The 12,209-nt window shown below is 44.5% G+C and overlaps 9 non-coding genes across 9 annotated transcripts; all 9 read left to right on the forward strand.

Moving 5' to 3' along the window:
• The first annotated feature begins 604 nt into the window (after positions 1-604).
• LOC123743566 (5S ribosomal RNA) lies at positions 605-723 on the forward strand. The gene has a single exon (XR_006770422.1). It is a non-coding gene; the product is annotated as a 5S ribosomal RNA (ribosomal RNA).
• A 1,190-nt stretch (positions 724-1,913) lies between these two features.
• Positions 1,914-2,032, forward strand: LOC123743640 (5S ribosomal RNA). The gene has a single exon (XR_006770496.1). It is a non-coding gene; the product is annotated as a 5S ribosomal RNA (ribosomal RNA).
• A 1,187-nt stretch (positions 2,033-3,219) lies between these two features.
• LOC123743651 (5S ribosomal RNA) lies at positions 3,220-3,338 on the forward strand. Its single transcript, XR_006770507.1, has one exon. It is a non-coding gene; the product is annotated as a 5S ribosomal RNA (ribosomal RNA).
• A 1,189-nt stretch (positions 3,339-4,527) lies between these two features.
• LOC123743575 (5S ribosomal RNA) lies at positions 4,528-4,646 on the forward strand. Its single transcript, XR_006770431.1, has one exon. It is a non-coding gene; the product is annotated as a 5S ribosomal RNA (ribosomal RNA).
• A 1,184-nt stretch (positions 4,647-5,830) lies between these two features.
• On the forward strand, positions 5,831-5,949 carry LOC123743662 (5S ribosomal RNA). Its single transcript, XR_006770518.1, has one exon. It is a non-coding gene; the product is annotated as a 5S ribosomal RNA (ribosomal RNA).
• A 1,188-nt stretch (positions 5,950-7,137) lies between these two features.
• Positions 7,138-7,256, forward strand: LOC123743673 (5S ribosomal RNA). The gene has a single exon (XR_006770529.1). It is a non-coding gene; the product is annotated as a 5S ribosomal RNA (ribosomal RNA).
• Positions 7,257-8,445: 1,189 nt separating this feature from the next.
• LOC123743572 (5S ribosomal RNA) lies at positions 8,446-8,564 on the forward strand. The gene has a single exon (XR_006770428.1). It is a non-coding gene; the product is annotated as a 5S ribosomal RNA (ribosomal RNA).
• A 1,187-nt stretch (positions 8,565-9,751) lies between these two features.
• LOC123743582 (5S ribosomal RNA) lies at positions 9,752-9,870 on the forward strand. Its single transcript, XR_006770438.1, has one exon. It is a non-coding gene; the product is annotated as a 5S ribosomal RNA (ribosomal RNA).
• Positions 9,871-11,058: 1,188 nt separating this feature from the next.
• On the forward strand, positions 11,059-11,177 carry LOC123743585 (5S ribosomal RNA). Its single transcript, XR_006770441.1, has one exon. It is a non-coding gene; the product is annotated as a 5S ribosomal RNA (ribosomal RNA).
• Positions 11,178-12,209: the final 1,032 nt, after the last annotated feature.

The raw sequence follows: 12,209 nt of genomic DNA on the forward strand, positions 1-12,209 counted from the left end.
TGACGCAAATAATCATGATATAATTCTGCCAGGCTGGCATAGGCTACTTTGCAGTTAACATTTAATTGAGAAGGTTTTGGGGGAAGCCTTTCCTTCTCTACCACAAGAAGGTTATCATTAGCCTCATCGCTAACGGCTACACAAAGTGTAGACATGCGCGCGCTCCGCACGAATGCGCACAGAAATTGGGCAGTCCTGTGCCGTTCCTGAAAGTTGCATGGAAAAACGAATCGCTGATGCATTTTGTTCAAGTCTTATGATTCACTTGGGCAAATGAATGCATTTTCTAACAAGTTGAAGGGATTTAATTGATTTCCTCCTTAGGTCAATACATTTTAGAATATTGTTGAATTTCGGTTTAATGTCTGGATTCCGTGACTCCGTGTGGGCGAGCCGTATTTTCTAGGGCCCTAGTCTATGAAGTTGTCATAAGTGTCAACATAGGATATGCCCTCTTCCCCCCCCCACAAGAGTCAAATATAGGGCCTGGAACTGTAAGCAAGGTTTGAGCTTTTTCAGAGTGTGTCACAAAGTGGACATTTCGCTGTCTCTTATGAGTGAGCGACACGTTGACTTTATATAGTGTACCAAGAATCGTCCCTTCGCTTACGGCCATACCAGCCTGAATACGCCCGATCTCGTCCGATCTCGGAAGCTAAGCAGGGTCGGGCCTGGTTAGTACTTGGATGGGAGACCGCCTGGGAATACCAGGTGCTGTAAGCTTTTGCTCCGGTTGAGGGTTCTCTTGTGTCATGCATGGAGCAGAGCAACTGCCTTTTATTTATGGCCCTAATAATATTGTGTCTTTTTATTGGACTAAATGCAGTTTGTTAGTGCTTCCCTGCCCTGATCAAATCAAAGCAAATATTGGACGGTGCGTTTCCCTCAAAATGTAGGCAGTACATTCAGCATTTCTTTTTAGTCTAGGAGACTGTCAATGTGTGTAGTCCATTAGGGCCCAGTAAAATCCCTTCAATGTTTTGCCTGATTCCCCCAAAGTCCCCCCTTTTCTCCGTTTACATTTCCCCGTTGACCGTTTGTCCCTGTTTCTGCAGGTTTTCAACCTCAAAAGTACACCTTTGTAATAGAAATATAACACGTTTGGATGTTCTATGTCCACGACATTGTTTAAAGCCTATCAGGAGACCACTTTTGAGGTCTGGGAAAAATGGAAGACATTTCGATTTTGGGGTGTAGTTACCCTTTAAACCCGAGTGTGCGCCAGGGAGAGACCTTTGTTTGGTTAAGCGGTGTTGCTGTAGCGCTCATGTGATTGCGGAGTTTGCAAAACAAATGGCCACTGGATTGACGCAAATAATCATGATATAATTCTGCCAGGCTGGCATAGGCTACTTTGCAGTTAACATTTAATTGAGAAGGTTTTGGGGGAAGCCTTTCCTTCTCTACCACAAGAAGGTTATCATTAGCCTCATCGCTAACGGCTACACAAAGTGTAGACATGCGCGCGCTCCGCACGAATGCGCACAGAAATTGGGCAGTCCTGTGCCGTTCCTGAAAGTTGCATGGAAAAACGAATCGCTGATGCATTTTGTTCAAGTCTTATGATTCACTTGGGCAAATGAATGCATTTTCTAACAAGTTGAAGGGATTTAATTGATTTCCTCCTTAGGTCAATACATTTTAGAATATTGTTGAATTTCGGTTTAATGTCTGGATTCCGTGACTCCGTGTGGGCGAGCCGTATTTTCTAGGGCCCTAGTCTATGAAGTTGTCATAAGTGTCAACATAGGATATGCCCTCTCTCCCCCCCGCCCACAAGAGTCAAATATAGGGCGTGGAAATGTAAGCAAGGTTTGAGCTTTTTCAGAGTGTGTCACAAAGTGGACATTTCGCTGTCTCTTATGAGTGAGCGACACGTTGACTTTATATAGTGTACCAAGAACCGTCACTTCGCTTACGGCCATACCAGCCTGAATACGCCCGATCTCGTCCGATCTCGGAAGCTAAGCAGGGTCGGGCCTGGTTAGTACTTGGATGGGAGACCGCCTGGGAATACCAGGTGCTGTAAGCTTTTGCTCCGGTAGAGGGTTCTCTTGTGTCATGCATGGAGCAGAGCAACTGCCTTTTATTTATGGCCCTAATAATATTGTGTCTTTTTATTGGACTAAATGCAGTTTGTTAGTGCTTCCCTGCCCTGATCAAATCAAAGCAAATATTGGACGGTGCGTTTCCCTCAAAATGTAGGCAGTACATTCAGCATTTCTTTTTAGTCTAGGAGACTGTCAATGTGTGTAGTCCATTAGGGCCCAGTAAAATCCCTTCAATGTTTTGCCTGATTCGCCCAAAGTCCCCCTTTTCTCCGTTTACATTTCCCCGTTGACCGTTTGTCCCTGTTTCTGCAGGTTTTCAACCTCAAAAGTACACCTTTGTAATAGAAATATAACACGTTTGGATGTTCTATGTCCACGACATTGTTTAAAGCCTATCAGGAGACCACTTTTGAGGTCTGGGAAAAATGGAAGACATTTCGATTTTGGGGTGTAGTTACCCTTTAAACCCGAGTGTGCGCCAGGGAGAGACCTTTGTTTGGTTAAGCGGTGTTGCTGTAGCGCTCATGTGATTGCGGAGTTTGCAAAACAAATGGCCACTGGATTGACGCAAATAATCATGATATAATTCTGCCAGGCTGGCATAGGCTACTTTGCAGTTAACATTTAATTGAGAAGGTTTTGGGGGAAGCCTTTCCTTCTCTACCACAAGAAGGTTATCATTAGCCTCATCGCTAACGGCTACACAAAGTGTAGACACGCGCGCGCTCCGCACGAATGCGCACAGAAATTGGGCAGTCCTGTGCCGTTCCTGAAAGTTGCATGGAAAAACGAATCGCTGATGCATTTTGTTCAAGTCTTATGATTCACTTGGGCAAATGAATGCATTTTCTAACAAGTTGAAGGGATTTAATTGATTTCCTCCTTAGGTCAATACATTTTAGAATATTGTTGAATTTCGGTTTAATGTCTGGATTCCGTGACTCCGTGTGGGCGAGCCGTATTTTCTAGGGCCCTAGTCTATGAAGTTGTCATAAGTGTCAACATAGGATATGCCCTCTTATCCCCCCCACAAGAGTCAAATATAGGGCCTGGAAATGTAAGCAAGGTTTGAGCTTTTTTCAGAGTGTGTCACAAAGTGGACATTTCGCTGTCTCTTATGAGTGAGCGACACGTTGACTTTATATAGTGTACCAAGAATTGTCCCTTCGCTTACGGCCATACCAGCCTGAATACGCCCGATCTCGTCCGATCTCGGAAGCTAAGCAGGGTCGGGCCTGGTTAGTACTTGGATGGGAGACCGCCTGGGAATACCAGGTGCTGTAAGCTTTTTGCTCCGGTTGAGGGTTCTCTTGTGTCATGCATGGAGCAGAGCAACTGCCTTTTATTTATGGCCCTAATAATATTGTGTCTTTTTATTGGACTAAATGCAGTTTGTTAGTGCTTCCCTGCCCTGATCAAATCAAAGCAAATATTGGACGGTGCGTTTCCCTCAAAATGTAGGCAGTACATTCAGCATTTCTTTTTAGTCTAGGAGACTGTCAATGTGTGTAGTCCATTAGGGCCCAGTAAAATCCCTTCAATGTTTTGCCTGATTCGCCCAAAGTCCCCCCTTTTCTCCGTTTACATTTCCCCGTTGACCGTTTGTCCCTGTTTCTGCAGGTTTTCAACCTCAAAAGTACACCTTTGTAATAGAAATATAACACGTTTGGATGTTCTATGTCCACGACATTGTTTAAAGCCTATCAGGAGACCACTTTTGAGGTCTGGGAAAAATGGAAGACATTTCGATTTTGGGGTGTAGTTACCCTTTAAACCCGAGTGTGCGCCAGGGAGAGACCTTTGTTTGGTTAAGCGGTGTTGCTGTAGCGCTCATGTGATTGCGGAGTTTGCAAAACAAATGGCCACTGGATTGACGCAAATAATCATGATATAATTCTGCCAGGCTGGCATAGGCTACTTTGCAGTTAACATTTAATTGAGAAGGTTTTGGGGGAAGCCTTTCCTTCTCTACCACAAGAAGGTTATCATTAGCCTCATCGCTAACGGCTACACAAAGTGTAGACACGCGCGCGCTCCGCACGAATGCGCACAGAAATTGGGCAGTCCTGTGCCGTTCCTGAAAGTTGCATGGAAAAACGAATCGCTGATGCATTTTGTTCAAGTCTTATGATTCACTTGGGCAAATGAATGCATTTTCTAACAAGTTGAAGGGATTTAATTGATTTCCTCCTTAGGTCAATACATTTTAGAATATTGTTGAATTTCGGTTTAATGTCTGGATTCCGTGACTCCGTGTGGGCGAGCCGTATTTTCTAGGGCCCTAGTCTATGAAGTTGTCATAAGTGTCAACATAGGATATGCCCTCTTCTCCCCCCCCACAAGAGTCAAATATAGGGCCTGGAACTGTAAGCAAGGTTTGAGCTTTTTCAGAGTGTGTCACAAAGTGGACATTTCGCTGTCTCTTATGAGTGAGCGACACGTTGACTTTATATAGTGTACCAAGAACTGTCACTTCACTTACGGCCATACCAGCCTGAATACGCCCGATCTCGTCCGATCTCGGAAGCTAAGCAGGGTCGGGCCTGGTTAGTACTTGGATGGGAGACCGCCTGGGAATACCAGGTGCTGTAAGCTTTTTGCTCCGGTAGAGGGTTCTCTTGTGTCATGCATGGAGCAGAGCAACTGCCTTTTATTTATGGCCCTAATAATATTGTGTCTTTTTATTGGACTAAATGCAGTTTGTTAGTGCTTCCCTGCCCTGATCAAATCAAAGCAAATATTGGACGGTGCGTTTCCCTCAAAATGTAGGCAGTACATTCAGCATTTCTTTTAGTCTAGGAGACTGTCAATGTGTGTAGTCCATTAGGGCCCAGTAAAATCCCTTCAATGTTTTGCCTGATTCGCCCAAAGTCCCCCTTTTCTCCGTTTACATTTCCCCGTTGACCGTTTGTCCCTGTTTCTGCAGGTTTTCAACCTCAAAAGTACACCTTTGTAATAGAAATATAACACGTTTGGATGTTCTATGTCCACGACATTGTTTAAAGCCTATCAGGAGACCACTTTTGAGGTCTGGGAAAAATGGAAGACATTTCGATTTTGGGGTGTAGTTACCCTTTAAACCCGAGTGTGCGCCAGGGAGAGACCTTTGTTTGGTTAAGCGGTGTTGCTGTAGCGCTCATGTGATTGCGGAGTTTGCAAAACAAATGGCCACTGGATTGACGCAAATAATCATGATATAATTCTGCCAGGCTGGCATAGGCTACTTTGCAGTTAACATTTAATTGAGAAGGTTTTGGGGAAGCCTTTCCTTCTCTACCACAAGAAGGTTATCATTAGCCTCATCGCTAACGGCTACACAAAGTGTAGACACGCGCGCTCCGCACGAATGCGCACAGAAATTGGGCAGTCCTGTGCCGTTCCTGAAAGTTGCATGGAAAAACGAATCGCTGATGCATTTTGTTCAAGTCTTATGATTCACTTGGGCAAATGAATGCATTTTCTAACAAGTTGAAGGGATTTAATTGATTTCCTCCTTAGGTCAATACATTTTAGAATATTGTTGAATTTCGGTTTAATGTCTGGATTCCGTGACTCCGTGTGGGCGAGCCGTATTTTCTAGGGCCCTAGTCTATGAAGTTGTCATAAGTGTCAACATAGGATATGCCCTCTTATCCCCCCCCACAAGAGTCAAATATAGGGCCTGGAACTGTAAGCAAGGTTTGAGCTTTTTCAGAGTGTGTCACAAAGTGGACATTTCGCTGTCTCTTATGAGTGAGCGACACGTTGACTTTATATAGTGTACCAAGAATTGTCCCTTCGCTTACGGCCATACCAGCCTGAATACGCCCGATCTCGTCCGATCTCGGAAGCTAAGCAGGGTCGGGCCTGGTTAGTACTTGGATGGGAGACCGCCTGGGAATACCAGGTGCTGTAAGCTTTTGCTCCGGTTGAGGGTTCTCTTGTGTCATGCATGGAGCAGAGCAACTGCCTTTTATTTATGGCCCTAATAATATTGTGTCTTTTTATTGGACTAAATGCAGTTTGTTAGTGCTTCCCTGCCCTGATCAAATCAAAGCAAATATTGGACGGTGCGTTTCCCTCAAAATGTAGGCAGTACATTCAGCATTTCTTTTTAGTCTAGGAGACTGTCAATGTGTGTAGTCCATTAGGGCCCAGTAAAATCCCTTCAATGTTTTGCCTGATTCGCCCAAAGTCCCCCTTTTCTCCGTTTACATTTCCCCGTTGACCGTTTGTCCCTGTTTCTGCAGGTTTTCAACCTCAAAAGTACACCTTTGTAATAGAAATATAACACGTTTGGATGTTCTATGTCCACGACATTGTTTAAAGCCTATCAGGAGACCACTTTTGAGGTCTGGGAAAAATGGAAGACATTTCGATTTTGGGGTGTAGTTACCCTTTAAACCCGAGTGTGCGCCAGGGAGAGACCTTTGTTTGGTTAAGCGGTGTTGCTGTAGCGCTCATGTGATTGCGGAGTTTGCAAAACAAATGGCCACTGGATTGACGCAAATAATCATGATATAATTCTGCCAGGCTGGCATAGGCTACTTTGCAGTTAACATTTAATTGAGAAGGTTTTGGGGGAAGCCTTTCCTTCTCTACCACAAGAAGGTTATCATTAGCCTCATCGCTAACGGCTACACAAAGTGTAGACACGCGCGCGCTCCGCACGAATGCGCACAGAAATTGGGCAGTCCTGTGCCGTTCCTGAAAGTTGCATGGAAAAACGAATCGCTGATGCATTTTGTTCAAGTCTTATGATTCACTTGGGCAAATGAATGCATTTTCTAACAAGTTGAAGGGATTTAATTGATTTCCTCCTTAGGTCAATACATTTTAGAATATTGTTGAATTTCGGTTTAATGTCTGGATTCCGTGACTCCGTGTGGGCGAGCCGTATTTTCTAGGGCCCTAGTCTATGAAGTTGTCATAAGTGTCAACATAGGATATGCCCTCTCTCCCCCCGCCCACAAGAGTCAAATATAGGGCGTGGAAATGTAAGCAAGGTTTGAGCTTTTTCAGAGTGTGTCACAAAGTGGACATTTCGCTGTCTCTTATGAGTGAGCGACACGTTGACTTTATATAGTGTACCAAGAATTGTCCCTTCGCTTACGGCCATACCAGCCTGAATACGCCCGATCTCGTCCGATCTCGGAAGCTAAGCAGGGTCGGGCCTGGTTAGTACTTGGATGGGAGACCGCCTGGGAATACCAGGTGCTGTAAGCTTTTTGCTCCGGTTGAGGGTTCTCTTGTGTCATGCATGGAGCAGAGCAACTGCCTTTTATTTATGGCCCTAATAATATTGTGTCTTTTTATTGGACTAAATGCAGTTTGTTAGTGCTTCCCTGCCCTGATCAAATCAAAGCAAATATTGGACGGTGCGTTTCCCTCAAAATGTAGGCAGTACATTCAGCATTTCTTTTTAGTCTAGGAGACTGTCAATGTGTGTAGTCCATTAGGGCCCAGTAAAATCCCTTCAATGTTTTGCCTGATTCGCCCAAAGTCCCCCTTTTCTCCGTTTACATTTCCCCGTTGACCGTTTGTCCCTGTTTCTGCAGGTTTTCAACCTCAAAAGTACACCTTTGTAATAGAAATATAACACGTTTGGATGTTCTATGTCCACGACATTGTTTAAAGCCTATCAGGAGACCACTTTTGAGGTCTGGGAAAAATGGAAGACATTTCGATTTTGGGGTGTAGTTACCCTTTAAACCCGAGTGTGCGCCAGGGAGAGACCTTTGTTTGGTTAAGCGGTGTTGCTGTAGCGCTCATGTGATTGCGGAGTTTGCAAAACAAATGGCCACTGGATTGACGCAAATAATCATGATATAATTCTGCCAGGCTGGCATAGGCTACTTTGCAGTTAACATTTAATTGAGAAGGTTTTGGGGGAAGCCTTTCCTTCTCTACCACAAGAAGGTTATCATTAGCCTCATCGCTAACGGCTACACAAAGTGTAGACACGCGCGCGCTCCGCACGAATGCGCACAGAAATTGGGCAGTCCTGTGCCGTTCCTGAAAGTTGCATGGAAAAACGAATCGCTGATGCATTTTGTTCAAGTCTTATGATTCACTTGGGCAAATGAATGCATTTTCTAACAAGTTGAAGGGATTTAATTGATTTCCTCCTTAGGTCAATACATTTTAGAATATTGTTGAATTTCGGTTTAATGTCTGGATTCCGTGACTCCGTGTGGGCGAGCCGTATTTTCTAGGGCCCTAGTCTATGAAGTTGTCATAAGTGTCAACATAGGATATGCCCTCTTCCCCCCCGCCCACAAGAGTCAAATATAGGGCCTGGAACTGTAAGCAAGGTTTGAGCTTTTTCAGAGTGTGTCACAAAGTGGACATTTCGCTGTCTCTTATGAGTGAGCGACACGTTGACTTTATATAGTGTACCAAGAATTGTCCCTTCGCTTACGGCCATACCAGCCTGAATACGCCCGATCTCGTCCGATCTCGGAAGCTAAGCAGGGTCGGGCCTGGTTAGTACTTGGATGGGAGACCGCCTGGGAATACCAGGTGCTGTAAGCTTTTTGCTCCGGTTGAGGGTTCTCTTGTGTCATGCATGGAGCAGAGCAACTGCCTTTTATTTATGGCCCTAATAATATTGTGTCTTTTTATTGGACTAAATGCAGTTTGTTAGTGCTTCCCTGCCCTGATCAAATCAAAGCAAATATTGGACGGTGCGTTTCCCTCAAAATGTAGGCAGTACATTCAGCATTTCTTTTTAGTCTAGGAGACTGTCAATGTGTGTAGTCCATTAGGGCCCAGTAAAATCCCTTCAATGTTTTGCCTGATTCGCCCAAAGTCCCCCTTTTCTCCGTTTACATTTCCCCGTTGACCGTTTGTCCCTGTTTCTGCAGGTTTTCAACCTCAAAAGTACACCTTTGTAATAGAAATATAACACGTTTGGATGTTCTATGTCCACGACATTGTTTAAAGCCTATCAGGAGACCACTTTTGAGGTCTGGGAAAAATGGAAGACATTTCGATTTTGGGGTGTAGTTACCCTTTAAACCCGAGTGTGCGCCAGGGAGAGACCTTTGTTTGGTTAAGCGGTGTTGCTGTAGCGCTCATGTGATTGCGGAGTTTGCAAAACAAATGGCCACTGGATTGACGCAAATAATCATGATATAATTCTGCCAGGCTGGCATAGGCTACTTTGCAGTTAACATTTAATTGAGAAGGTTTTGGGGAAGCCTTTCCTTCTCTACCACAAGAAGGTTATCATTAGCCTCATCGCTAACGGCTACACAAAGTGTAGACACGCGCGCGCTCCGCACGAATGCGCACAGAAATTGGGCAGTCCTGTGCCGTTCCTGAAAGTTGCATGGAAAAACGAATCGCTGATGCATTTTGTTCAAGTCTTATGATTCACTTGGGCAAATGAATGCATTTTCTAACAAGTTGAAGGGATTTAATTGATTTCCTCCTTAGGTCAATACATTTTAGAATATTGTTGAATTTCGGTTTAATGTCTGGATTCCGTGACTCCGTGTGGGCGAGCCGTATTTTCTAGGGCCCTAGTCTATGAAGTTGTCATAAGTGTCAACATAGGATATGCCCTCTTATCCCCCCCCACAAGAGTCAAATATAGGGCCTGGAAATGTAAGCAAGGTTTGAGCTTTTTCAGAGTGTGTCACAAAGTGGACATTTCGCTGTCTCTTATGAGTGAGCGACACGTTGACTTTATATAGTGTACCAAGAATTGTCCCTTCGCTTACGGCCATACCAGCCTGAATACGCCCGATCTCGTCCGATCTCGGAAGCTAAGCAGGGTCGGGCCTGGTTAGTACTTGGATGGGAGACCGCCTGGGAATACCAGGTGCTGTAAGCTTTTTGCTCCGGTTGAGGGTTCTCTTGTGTCATGCATGGAGCAGAGCAACTGCCTTTTATTTATGGCCCTAATAATATTGTGTCTTTTTATTGGACTAAATGCAGTTTGTTAGTGCTTCCCTGCCCTGATCAAATCAAAGCAAATATTGGACGGTGCGTTTCCCTCAAAATGTAGGCAGTACATTCAGCATTTCTTTTTAGTCTAGGAGACTGTCAATGTGTGTAGTCCATTAGGGCCCAGTAAAATCCCTTCAATGTTTTGCCTGATTCGCCCAAAGTCCCCCCTTTTCTCCGTTTACATTTCCCCGTTGACCGTTTGTCCCTGTTTCTGCAGGTTTTCAACCTCAAAAGTACACCTTTGTAATAGAAATATAACACGTTTGGATGTTCTATGTCCACGACATTGTTTAAAGCCTATCAGGAGACCACTTTTGAGGTCTGGGAAAAATGGAAGACATTTCGATTTTGGGGTGTAGTTACCCTTTAAACCCGAGTGTGCGCCAGGGAGAGACCTTTGTTTGGTTAAGCGGTGTTGCTGTAGCGCTCATGTGATTGCGGAGTTTGCAAAACAAATGGCCACTGGATTGACGCAAATAATCATGATATAATTCTGCCAGGCTGGCATAGGCTACTTTGCAGTTAACATTTAATTGAGAAGGTTTTGGGGAAGCCTTTCCTTCTCTACCACAAGAAGGTTATCATTAGCCTCATCGCTAACGGCTACACAAAGTGTAGACACGCGCGCGCTCCGCACGAATGCGCACAGAAATTGGGCAGTCCTGTGCCGTTCCTGAAAGTTGCATGGAAAAACGAATCGCTGATGCATTTTGTTCAAGTCTTATGATTCACTTGGGCAAATGAATGCATTTTCTAACAAGTTGAAGGGATTTAATTGATTTCCTCCTTAGGTCAATACATTTTAGAATATTGTTGAATTTCGGTTTAATGTCTGGATTCCGTGACTCCGTGTGGGCGAGCCGTATTTTCTAGGGCCCTAGTCTATGAAGTTGTCATAAGTGTCAACATAGGATATGCCCTCTTATCCCCCCCCACAAGAGTCAAATATAGGGCCTGGAAATGTAAGCAAGGTTTGAGCTTTTTCAGAGTGTGTCACAAAGTGGACATTTCGCTGTCTCTTATGAGTGAGCGACACGTTGACTTTATATAGTGTACCAAGAATTGTCCCTTCGCTTACGGCCATACCAGCCTGAATACGCCCGATCTCGTCCGATCTCGGAAGCTAAGCAGGGTCGGGCCTGGTTAGTACTTGGATGGGAGACCGCCTGGGAATACCAGGTGCTGTAAGCTTTTTGCTCCGGTTGAGGGTTCTCTTGTGTCATGCATGGAGCAGAGCAACTGCCTTTTATTTATGGCCCTAATAATATTGTGTCTTTTTATTGGACTAAATGCAGTTTGTTAGTGCTTCCCTGCCCTGATCAAATCAAAGCAAATATTGGACGGTGCGTTTCCCTCAAAATGTAGGCAGTACATTCAGCATTTCTTTTAGTCTAGGAGACTGTCAATGTGTGTAGTCCATTAGGGCCCAGTAAAATCCCTTCAATGTTTTGCCTGATTCCCCCAAAGTCCCCCTTTTCTCCGTTTACATTTCCCCGTTGACCGTTTGTCCCTGTTTCTGCAGGTTTTCAACCTCAAAAGTACACCTTTGTAATAGAAATATAACACGTTTGGATGTTCTATGTCCACGACATTGTTTAAAGCCTATCAGGAGACCACTTTTGAGGTCTGGGAAAAATGGAAGACATTTCGATTTTGGGGTGTAGTTACCCTTTAAACCCGAGTGTGCGCCAGGGAGAGACCTTTGTTTGGTTAAGCGGTGTTGCTGTAGCGCTCATGTGATTGCGGAGTTTGCAAAACAAATGGCCACTGGATTGACGCAAATAATCATGATATAATTCTGCCAGGCTGGCATAGGCTACTTTGCAGTTAACATTTAATTGAGAAGGTTTTGGGGGAAGCCTTTCCTTCTCTACCACAAGAAGGTTATCATTAGCCTCATCGCTAACGGCTACACAAAGTGTAGACACGCGCGCGCTCCGCACGAATGCGCACAGAAATTGGGCAGTCCTGTGCCGTTCCTGAAAGTTGCATGGAAAAACGAATCGCTGATGCATTTTGTTCAAGTCTTATGATTCACTTGGGCAAATGAATGCATTTTCTAACAAGTTGAAGGGATTTAATTGATTTCCTCCTTAGGTCAATACATTTTAGAATATTGTTGAATTTCGGTTTAATGTCTGGATTCCGTGACTCCGTGTGGGCGAGCCGTATTTTCTAGGGCCCTAGTCTATGAAGTTGTCATAAGTGTCAACATAGGATATG

Source organism: Salmo salar, chromosome ssa06 (genome assembly GCF_905237065.1).
Source record: "Salmo salar chromosome ssa06, Ssal_v3.1, whole genome shotgun sequence".
Classification (NCBI taxonomy): Eukaryota; Metazoa; Chordata; class Actinopteri; order Salmoniformes; family Salmonidae; genus Salmo; species Salmo salar.